We start from the raw sequence: 11,167 nt of genomic DNA on the forward strand, positions 1-11,167 counted from the left end.
CTCATGGATACTGGTCAGATTCATTTCTGCTGCCCCACAATGGGAACACCTATATTTCATTTGTAACTCATTGCCAGTAACCTCAGCTACAACCAGGAATGAGTTTATAAGAAAGATGTTGTCAGGGAAAACAGAACAAAATGGATGGGTGAGGGAGGCAAGGGATTATTTTTGAAAGCAAAATTTCATCCTCAAAATCTATTTATTAGTCTAACTGGTAGGCAGTATTTCCTTCTATCATATACGAGAATGGCCAGACATACAGCAGGTGTTATCAAACTTGACCCTCTCTCTCCCTGCAGCGTCAGGAGCCGTGACAAGCACACAACACGTGATTGAATGGTTTACATACATGTCTCCAATACTTACAACACCTCTAGACATTTGGTAACGTCCCTGTTTTAATCTTGGAAGTAGGACTCAGACCTTTAAGTAAATTGAAAGACCCTCAGCTCGGATTTGAATTTGCCTCTGCCTACCCTCCAAGCCCACGGTGTCTCCATCAGCCCATCCTGAACCACAGGACCCCGACCAAAGCTCTGCTTGCTCAGCCTCCCCTCTGGGGCCTCCTTTTCTGCCTTCTGTTCCTATCATTTCCCATTTCCTTGTGTGGCTGGTCTATTTGATGCCAATCTCCATCTGAAAGCTGGGTAAGTGGCACCTGGCATGTGGGCAGGCAGATAATTAAAAGACACTTTCGACCTGTTGTGTGCTCTCCTCGGTGAGGCAAACAGCACGTAATGAAGCTCGCTGACGTCCAAGTTACAGTCCTGTGGGAGGGTGTGGTGCTCACACACCCATTTCATAGATCAGGCAAACAGAAGACTTGGAAAAGAACCAGACCTACTCAAAACAAATAGGTGGGAAGAAAAGCCTCACACCTTGTCCTGTTGCCTCATCATCAGTACCTGCACCCACAGATTACCTTTGAGATAATGTTATTATTCTAAAACTTGATATCAAGAGGTACATTTCAGGAGTTCCCGTCATGGCAGTAACGAATCCGACTAGGAACCATAAGGATGCCGGTTTGATCCCTGGCCTCGCTCAGTGGGTTAAGGATCCAGCATTACCATGAGCTGTGGTGTAGGTCGCAGGTGCACCTCAGATCTGGAGTTGCTGTGGCTGTGGCATAGGCCAGCAGCAATAGATCCGATTAGACCCCTAGCCTGGGAACCTCCATATACTGAGGGTACAGTCCTCAAAAGACAAAGGACCAAAAAAAAAAAAAAGAGGTACATTTCAGAACTTTTCTAGAGGGACAAATTATCTGAGCCAGAGGAATACTTTTTACCCAGACTGTCCACAATCTAGCTAATGCAATTCAGTGATCCGTTTCATGGCAGAGGATGCAGCGGTGAAGGGGAATTTGGATATGTATTTTTTTGCATCAGACTGTGGCATTGCACAACTTCTCCAGGTAGATGAGGGAAAACTTCCTGGTGAGAGAAACACTCACAAAATACCCAGGGATCCGTGGGGCTGTGTGGTTCAGTTTCGAAGATGCAGGGCTGAAAACGGCCCGTGACATAAAGAATGGTGTATAGTCAGAGCACAGGCTATCCTCTGCCTTGTGTGTCAAGGGGCCCAAAGATATATGTTATCACCGATCTATGGCCACTCTGAGCCATTTCGATTTCAGCTTCCTTGGGAATAGGAGGTGACACACAATTCATGTATTCATTGATTCGACAGATGTTTCTTAAGTCCTTGCTCTGTGTGATGTACTCTGTTACAATCTGAGGATTCAACAGAGAACAGGACAGACCTGGAGCTGAGAGTCCAAGTGAGAAACAGATACTATTCAAGTAATTACAGGGACACTAACTTTGTTAAGGAGAGCCACACAGGATCTAATTGGAGAGAGGAGGCTCTAATCATTTTAGAGGTGGAAAACCAAGACTCTAACGTTGTCACAAATCTAGAAAATCTAATTGGTCTGGACTTGATCCAGATTTTCAGACTCTTGCATCCAATGCTGTGGCCAAATGGGGGAAAATCTGACTCAAGGTATATCAGCTTCATCAACAGGCTAGTCTAGGAATGTAGCTATAAAATAAATGGAAGAGCTGAGCTATTTGTCTGTTATGTTGGGTCAGGATTCCAGGATTCCTTGCTCAGTGGCAGACTATCACTGGGATCAGTAGGCAGAGAGAATAGAACATGCCACATAGCCTGGCTGCGGGTCAAAACCATGTTTGTCCTTCTCACTTGCTATCTGGTTAGATAGCTATCTGCTCTCAAGAGGCACCCACCTGCCACCCTCCAGGTACTCAGAAAAAGATGGGTAAACAGAGAGATAATAGGGAGTGGACACCACCCAGCCTAGCTTCTCCTGCTTTCTACTCTGTGTTGGTACCTGAAACCCCAAGCGGGCCCTCTGATCTTCAACATAGTCTAATTGATTCAGGTAGTTTATGGCAACCTATCAGGTAAAGTTGACAAGGAAAGTGGCTCAGATCATAAGCCACTTAATGCCTGGAATGCTCATCTTCAATGCCCTCTCTCCTTTTATCCTGGTCTTTTAGGACACAAACTAAAGACTTCCTTGTAGGGTTTTCTGACAATTTCCTCAAGTCCACATTGATCTAATTTATCTTACAGCGGGTTCAGGCGAGTTCTCTATTCTGAGTCTCCATTTATGAGTTAGGCAGGGCAGCAAGAATGATCATAATGGGACAGTATTTACTAAGGAGTGGATCATTGAGATTGTCATACAAAATTAGTCCTCACCTAAGCACCCCACCTCACTGTTAGGAAACCACTCATAGTACAAACAAAAGCCAATGACAGAGGAGGATCTGGCAGGACATGACCAGTTGGCCATGGAAGAAATGAAGGTCAACAATAAGGGCAAAGTCGGAGTTCCCATCGTGGCGCAGTGGTTAACGAATCCGACTAGGAACCATGAGGTTGTGGGTTTGATCCCTGGCCTTGCTCAGTGGGTTAGAGATCTGGCGTTGCCGTGAGCTGTGGTGGAGGTCACAGACGTGGCTGGGATCCCGAGTTGCTGTGGCTGTGGCGTAGGCCAGCAGCTGTAGCTCTGATTAGACCCCTAGCCTGGGAACGTCCATATGCCATGGATGCAGCCCTAGAAAAAGGCAAAAAGACGATACATAAATAAATAAATAAATAAATAAATTCCACATATAAAAGTGATATCATATAGTATTTGTCCTTCTCTTTCTTTTTTTTTTTTTTTTTTCTTTTTCAGCTGTACCTGCAGGACATGGAAGTTCCAGGGTCAGGGATCAAATCCAAACTGTAGCTGCAACCTACACCACAGCTGCAGCAACACCAGATCCTTAACCCACCGTCCGGGACTAGAGATCCAACCGGTGCCTCCACAGAGATAAGCTGATCATTAATCCACTGCACCACAGTAAGCACTCCTGCCTTTCTCTTTCTGACTTACCTCACCCAGTATAATCAGTTTAATTCCATCCATGTTGCTGCAAATGACACTATTTCATTCTTTTTATGGCTGAGTAATATTCCATTTCATATATGTACCACATCTTCTTTTTTCATTCATCTGTCGATGGACATTTAGGTTGTTTCCATGTCTTGGCTATAGTAAATAGTGCTGCTATAAACGTAGGAGTGCATGTGTCTTTTTGAATTGTAATTTTGTCCAGATACATGCCCAAGAGTGGGATTTCTGGATCCTATGGTAGTTTGTTTTTTGTTTGTTTGTTTGTTTGTTTGTTTTTTGTCTTTTTGCCTTTTCTAAGGCTGCTCCCATGGCATATGGAGGTTCCCAGACTAGGGGTCTAATTGGAGCTGTAGCCACCAGCCTACACCACAGCCACAGCAACGTGGGATCCGAGCCAAGATTACCACCTACACCACAGCTCATGGCAACACTGGATCCTTAACCCACTGAGCAAGGCCAGGGATTGAACCCACAACCTCATGGTTCCTAGTCGGATTCGTTAACCACTGAGCCACAACGGGAACTCCCTATTGTAGTTCTATATTTAGTTTTCTGAGGAACCTCCATACTGTTTTCCATAGTGGTTGTACCAATTTACATTCCCACCACCAACAGTGCAGGAGGGTTCCCTTTTCTTCAAACCCTCTCCAGCATTTGTTATTTGCAGACTTATTAATGATGGCCATTCTGACTGGTGTGAGATATCTCTTGTAATTTTGATTTGGAAAAATGATAACTGCGTATTCACAATGTGTAATGGCAACTTCTGTGTGATGGTTCATTTTATGGTCAATCTGACTGGATCATGGAATGTCTAGATATTTGTTTAAACAATATTTCTGGGTGTGTCTGGGAAGGTGTGTCAGGTCAAAGTCGCCTCTGAGTCAACTGACTCAGAAAATTGGTTAACCTCTTCCGTGTAGGTGGACATCACCCAATCTATTGAGGACTTGACTAGAACAAAAAGGCAGAGGACAGAAGAATTTGGTATTTCAGCCTGATTGCTTAAGTTGGGATACCCGTATTCTTGTGCCCTCGGTCCCCCCTTGTTCTCAGGTTTTTGAACACAGACTGAATTACATCCTTGGCTTTCCTGGGTCTTCAGCCTGCACACTGCAGATCATGGGACTTCTCAGCCTTTATAATTCCATGAGCCAATTTCTAAAATTCTGCCTCTCGATATATTTATCAATATACATATATCAAGTTTATGTATTTAGAGAGAGGGATCCTATTGGTTCTGTTTCTCTAGGGAACCCTGACTCATATATACTCATAGCCACATGGTTTGTATAGATGTTAAATGCAGCAACTGTTCAGAGAGTGGAAATATTGTGATATTTCGGGGTGCCCAGGAGAGTTACAAGAGTCTAAAAATTAATAGAGGAGTTCCCATTGTAGCTCAGCAGTAACAAATCTGACTAGCATCCAAGAAGGTTTGGGTTTGATCCTTGGCCTCGCTCCGTGGATTAAGGATCCCGTGTTGCTGAGAGCTGCAGTATAGGTGGCAGATGTGGCTCAGATACCTAGTTGCTGTGGTTATGACGTAGGCCAGTGGCTGCAGGTCCAATTCAACCCCTAGACTGGAAACTTCCATGGGCTGCAGGTGCAGCCCTAAAAAGCAAAAATAAATAAATTAAATTTTAAAAATTAAAATTAACAGAAAAGTGCACTTTTAGGAATTTGACTCAGCGAGAATTTTGTGTCCCCTTTGTGACAAATTATACATAACAGCTAGTCAGTGGTGAATCCTGGATTTTAAACGCAAGGCTCTCTGATTCTCGAACCAGTCCATGCCCTTTCTACTCCATTGCACTGCCTTTATTTGTATTTTACTCTTTAGAAGTCCCATAGTCACTTAACAGTAAACCTTTTCCCTCTCCTCAAACTGAGAAAGTAATTATTCTTCAGAGCAGACCCCTTCATCTCCGTTGGCCACTGCAGAAGGTGCACTCCTGGGAATGCAGCTGTCAGCCTGGACACACCAGCTCATGCCTCCATGATATTTTCAGCCCTTGTCCTCATAAATATCATAATGCTAGGAGAGCGGCCACTTATGCATATTCTTCCTCACAGCTAGAGATCAAAGTCAGGATGGTTCCTCTGGATTCCAGCTTCCCAAAGTCAAGATGGTTCGTCTGGAGTCCAGCTACCCCCACTGCTGTCCACCAGAATTTAAGAAAAAGAAGTTGGGGAGTTCCTGTTGTGCCTCAGTGGGTCAAGAACCCGATTACTCTCCCTGAGGATTCAGGTTCGATCCATGGCCTCGCTCAGTGGGTTAAGGAGCCAACGTTGCCACAAGCTGTGGTGCAGGTTGCAGATGCGGCTTGATCTGTGGTGTAAGCTGGTAGCTGCAGCTCTGATGCTCTAGCCTGGGAACTTTTATATGCTGCAGGTGCAGCCATTTAAAAAAAAAAAAATGTTGCTAGAATAACAGGAAAAGAGCAAAGATGTCCGTGAGTGGGATTAGAGCATGCCATTATTGCCATATTTTTAGTTTGTTAACTCAGTGCCAGAAAGCTTATTTCCTCTCGAGCTATATTGGTTATCTGGACAGTCCCTTGACACTAGGAAAATAGTCAGAGTTTGGTTAAGCTCCTAGAGAAACAAGAATCTTTTGCCCTGGATGTGGTTTGGCTGAGTTGGAAATTTTGGCATAAATAAAATGAAAATAGAACTGGGAGTAAAAATAGCTAACTTGATCAAGTATATTAAACTCTCCTAAGTCCCTCAACCAAAGTTTAAAAATAGGAACACATATTTGTTTTTTTCTTCACTTGATCTCAGTAAATTCTTACAATCCTAAATCATTTTGCCCTGGTCCTCTTTTCTCCTTATGTTTCAAAGAGGAGGCCTTAACCCTGTGTTCTCACGCACTTGACTCAGTTTTCAGAATTTTGTCTGTCACCCCTCTCCTCTGTGGAATGTTAGGAATGTGAACCAAGAGATGTAATTTTTGAAAAGCCCACCAAACCGACCACAAAACATCAAATATGTTCTGATTTTTATTTTATTTTATTTTATTTGTTCTTTCTAGGGCTGCACCATAGAAAGTTCCCAGGCTACAGGTCTAATCAGAGCTGTAGCTGCTGGCTTACACCAGTCACAGCAACGCAGGATCCAAGCTGCTCATAGCAACAGCAGATCCTTAACCCACTGAGTGAGGCCAGGGATCAAACCCTCGTCCTCATGGATACTAGTCAGGTTCATTACCGTTGAGCCACAATGGGAACTCCCTATATTTTCCAAGTTTTTTAAAAATTACAAAATACTGGAAGAAAATTATCTTTTAAAGCAGTCTAATTTTAAGTACTTTCACCATACCATAGATGAATATCTCTCTTTCTTTTCTTTTCTTTTCTTTCTTTTTGTTTTTTTCCAGCGACCTGAATCTCTCCAGGATAAAATTGCAAGAAAATGCACTGGCTCCAAGAACCTTGTGAAAAGTCGCCTAGAAACTCATTGGTATGGAAAGGACGGATATTGAACGCCTTGAAAGCAGCGGCTTCGTGGAATCCCAGAGGATTTAAATGCATAAACATGAGCCTTCTGATGTTTGGGAACCATTGCAGCCCATATAAATAAATCATCTGCAAAACAGTAACTTGAAAAAAATACAAAAGGAGATAGGAAAATGAAAGAAATTGCATTTGTCAAAATGTTTCTCAAATAATAGGAGAGGGGAGAGGGAATAAATAACAGATTGGCTGGTTTTAAGGACCTTAGTAACAATTTAAGTACATTTTTTGAAATTTCTGAATATTTACCACAGAAAGTCTCTGTTTACACAATGCATGTTGGTTGTTTGCCTGTCGTCAAAATTCTCCCTCTCTCCCTCCCTCTCTCTCTCTCTTTCTCTCTCTCTCACACACACACACACAATTTTTCAAGCCAGGTTTAAAAAAAAAAAATCTCTTCCCAAGAAGACTTACTCAATGGAAAGCAATATAAATTATTGGGTTACTTTATTCAAGCAATGGAATCCAGGCAAAACACTCAATTTTTGGTGCAGACATATTTCTGGAATCATGTCCTCAGCTTTGGATGCAATGGCACAGATGAAGTTCTGTACATAAAAACTGAAATGCGGAGTTCCCAGCGTGGCTCAGTGGAAATGCACCATGAAGTTGAGGGCACCATCCCTGGCCTTGTGCAGTGGGTTAAGAATCTGGCATTGCTGTGAGCTATGGTGTAGGTCGCAGATGCAGCTTGGATCCCGCTTTGCTGTGACTGGGGTGTAGGCTGTCAGGTCTGACTGGACCTCTAGCCTGGGAACTTCCATAGGCTGCGGGTACAGCCTTAAAAAAAAAAAAAATCCGAAATGCAGCCTAGGTGACAGTATTGAAGGAGCTGACTCCCTTTGATGGCAACTTCAGAAACTGAGTAACACAGATATCTTATCTATGACTTTAAAGTGAGATTACTGCATGTTTTCCAGTTTCGGAGAGAAGTAGGGGCATGTAAAAACCTGAATGCAGGAGAGGAGTAGCCACAGAAACTAAAAGGACCAGGTTCATTTTTGATTCTAAAGGGCTGCAGGTCAAATAAGGTTTTCCTTCCTTCCTTCCTTCCTTCCCTCCTCCCTTTCTCCTTCCTTGTATCTCACAAATTCTCTGTTGGTAAAGTTCAGGCAAGCTTTTCATTTTCTTCATATGAAGGACAGGAAAGTTCTCCATCTTTGAAACTTAGAGCAAGTAATCAGTTTGAGGGAAGAATAGAATTTGACTTATTCCAAAGCCATCTGGAAAATCAGCAAAGTTCTTACACGACTATACATCCTGCTTTTGAGAAAAATGAGACATGGTAACCCAATGGCCTTTGATCATACAGTTGATCGGAGTTCCCGTCATGGCGTGGTGGAAAGGAATCCGACTGGGAACCGTGAGGTTGCGGGTTTGATCCCTGGCCTTGCTCAGCAGGTTAAGGATCCGGCATTGCTGTGAGCTGTGGTGTAGGTTGAAGATGTGGTTCGGATCTGGTGTTGCTGTGGCTGTGGTGTAGGCCGGCAGCTATAGCACCAATTAGATCCCTAGCCTGGGAACCTCCATATGCCACAGGTGCGGCCTTAAAAAAGACAAAAGACCAAATAAATAAGTAAATAATAAAAAATTTTTAAATTAAAATTAAAAGTTGGTCAGTTTTCAAATATTATCTAATAGCTCAAGAAACCATTAAGAATAAGAAGTCTTGCTTGAATATCAGGAATACAAAGGCCACATTCAGTGTGCTCGTCTGGGATAGGTCCATGTGTCACATCAAGAGGGTATATTTTTCGTATCCTTTTTCACTATTCTTGAGCTAAAAGGTCAGAACTGGTTGTAAAGGGTAGGATCCTACAGAATCCATACAGAAGAGTAAGCTGAAAGGGGAGTTCCTGTTGTGGCTCAGCAGTAACGAACCAGACTCATATCCAGGAGGATGTGGGTTTGATCCCTGGCCTTGTTCAGTGGGTTAAAGATCTGGTGTGGCTGTGGCTGCTGTGTAGGCCGGCAGCTGCAGCTCTTCCGATTGGATCCCAAGCCTGGGAACATCCATATGCTGAGTGTGCAGCCCCCTCCCCTCCAAAAAGCTGAAAGGTCAAAAGGGTCAGACATTGTCCATGATATTTCGGAATCAAATTGCTTTTCTTTCCCTGTGATTCCGTGAGCTCTAAAAGTCAGTCGTTTTTTTTTTTTTTTTAACCCAGTTTTAATCCAATTACCTCTTTAATTGTTCACATTTACTCCTGGCGAGGGTAGCCAGGAGCTTTAATTTCTTTCTAAAATTACCTCATTTTTTAAGAGTGTCTTTGAAACTTCAGTGTCTTTGAAAGAGCTGCATGAACATCAAAATATCTCTATTTCTGTTTTGCAAACCTGGTAGCAATGAGTCTTGAGAAATGACTCTAATCTTATAATGAGCAGTGTGGTCAGCAGAAGCAAAACCCAAATGCTTGACCAAATGTTCATAATGATATGAAAGGCCACGGGACAGCAAGTCAGCACGTACCCTGAAATGATGGTCATACTGTGTATTTGGAAAGTATGCTTACTACCTTTAGTGCCTACTTCTATGAACTAGATTTTTAATTAGAAATGTGTACTGATTTTCATTGTAGATCAAGTAAAAGCCTAGTGAAAGCATGCTATAAAAATGTACTCAAGTTAAAGGGGGGAGTTCCCATCATGGTACAGTGGTTAATGAATCTGACTGGGAACCATGAGATTGCAGGTTCGATCCCTGCCCTTGCTCAGTGGGTTAACAGTCCGGCATTGCCGTGAGCTATGGTGTAGGCTGCAGACATGGCTCGGATCCTGAGTTGCTGTCACTGTGGTGTAGGCCCGCGGCTACAGCTCCAATTAGACCCCTAGCCTGGGAACCTCCATATGTCGTGGCAGTGGCCCAAGAAACAGCAAAAAGACAAAACAACAACAACAACAAAAGTTAAAGGGGGAGGGAGAAGGGGGAGGGACTGGGAGTTTGGGGTTAGTAGATGCAAAGTATTACGTTTAGAATGGATAAGCAATGAGGTCCTGCTGTACACATATGGAACTGTATCCAAACTTTTGTGATAGAACATGACAGACAATAACACAAGAAAAAGAATGTGTGTGTGTGTATACAAATGGGTCGCCTTGCTATACAGCAGAAATTGACCCAACATTATAAATCAGCTATACTTTAATTTAAAAAAATTTTTTGGAGGGAGTTCCTATTGTGGCACAGAGGAAAGGAATCCAACTAGTATCCATGAGGATGGGGGTTCAATCCCCGGTCTTGCTCAGTGGGTTAAGGATCCAGCATTTCTGTGAGCTGTGGTGTAGGTCGTAGACATGGCTCAGATCCTGCATTGCGTGGCTTTCTTGTAGGCCGGCAACTATAGCTCCGATTTGGACCCCTAGACTGGGAACTTCCGTATGCCTCGGGTTCAGCCCTAAAAAGCAAAAAAACAATTAAAAAATAAAACAAATAAAATTTTAAAGTAAAAAAAAATTTTCAAGTATAGTAAAATTTAATAATCTCTCCCCTCATCACCCCATTTTCACTCGCCAACCAACCCTCCTCATGCGCATTTTCACATCAACACTTTGAATGCCAATCAAGTCAAGCGCTCAGGAGTAGCTGCCAGCATCTTTTAGTGCAGGCTGGAACTCGGGGCAGAAGAGAAGCAGTCACAGGGGCGCCCTCCCTTCTGTGAATGGACAAGCTTAGGCTAAATGAACCAGACATCCATGGTGCTGTGCTCCCAAAGAAGGATCCCACCTCTCTGTAACTCTTCTTTTCTATAGGGGACAAGAATTGGAATGTGCTTGCAAGTAGGGAAAAAGAGATTTGTGCTTGAGTACCCAAAGGGTGAGCATGGGTGCCAGCTGTTCCCAGGCTTCAAGGACCATTATTTGCAGGCACTTGGGAGCCTTATGAGAAATGGAGTTGCAACCTCACCACCCCAACCTTAGGGCGGAGCAGTCCCTGAGCTCTCCTGATCATTGCCACCATAGATGGAAAGTGAGACTCAGGGGCCAATAGCCAAGCATCCTGTTTGGCTCTCTAGAAAAACTGATGTTAAAGGCTTTCTTTTGGAGTTCTCGTCGTGGCTCAGTGGTTAACATCTGACTAGGAACCATGAGGTTGCCGGTTCGATCCCTGGCCTTGCTCAGTGGGTTAAGGATCCGGCACTGCCGTGAGCTGTGGTGTAGATCACAGACGCGGCTCAGATCCTGCGTTGCCGCGGCTACAGCTCCGATTAGACCC

The sequence above is a fragment of the Sus scrofa genome, chromosome 7 (genome assembly GCF_000003025.6).
Source record: "Sus scrofa isolate TJ Tabasco breed Duroc chromosome 7, Sscrofa11.1, whole genome shotgun sequence".
Taxonomy (NCBI): domain Eukaryota; kingdom Metazoa; phylum Chordata; class Mammalia; order Artiodactyla; family Suidae; genus Sus; species Sus scrofa.